This window comes from Corvus brachyrhynchos, unplaced genomic scaffold (assembly GCF_000691975.1).
Source record: "Corvus brachyrhynchos isolate BGI_N302 unplaced genomic scaffold, ASM69197v1 scaffold59, whole genome shotgun sequence".
Classification (NCBI taxonomy): domain Eukaryota; kingdom Metazoa; phylum Chordata; class Aves; order Passeriformes; family Corvidae; genus Corvus; species Corvus brachyrhynchos.
The window spans coordinates 3,552,126-3,552,662 of NW_008246054.1; the positions used below are offsets into that span (position 1 = coordinate 3,552,126).

The following is a 537-nucleotide window of genomic DNA, read 5'->3' on the forward strand; positions in this document are numbered from 1 at the left end:
CGCTCCGGGGAGGGCGCGGGGGGCCGGGGGGGACCCGCCGGCTTCTGGGACTTGTAGTGCGGGCTGCGGCCGCCGCTTCTCCCCCGGCTCGGTCCGGGACTACGCTGCCCACATGGCCTTGCGCCCCGGCGCATGAGCGCTCGGGCGCTGTAGCGCATCTATTATACTGCCTTGCCGAGGATAAAAAGAAGAGCAACTGGAGGGACTATAAGGCAAACGTTGCTGGAGCTGCCGGGGCAAAGTAATCTATTTAATCTTTCCCTTTATTTGTTAGATGCTTGGGCGTGCATTGCTAGCACTGGGTCATGGTTTCTGGAGGGAGGGGGGCCGGGGAAGAAGGGGGAGGAAAGCAAAACCCACTTGGGAAAGGCCAATGCTGATTTTTTTTATTTTTTTTTTCCCCTCCTCTCTTCTTCTGCTCCTTCTTGTTGCGAGAGCCCCGCGTCGCTCCCCGCGGCCCCGCAGCCTTTGTGCGCCGCCACAATTGTAACAAAGCGCGGCGGGGCGGGCGGGCGCCCGGGCACTGGTTTCCTCCCC

The 537-nt window shown here is 61.5% G+C and overlaps 1 protein-coding gene across 1 annotated transcript in view; it reads left to right on the plus strand.

Moving 5' to 3' along the window:
• The first annotated feature begins 41 nt into the window (after window positions 1–41).
• Window positions 42–537, plus strand: part of BRD3 (bromodomain containing 3) — a 35,755-nt gene continuing 35,259 nt past the window's right edge. Inside the window, exon 1 of the mRNA XM_017745404.1 lies at window positions 42–241. The gene's annotated coding sequence lies outside the window, so the exon portion shown is untranslated. The remainder of the gene's footprint in view (window positions 242–537) is intronic.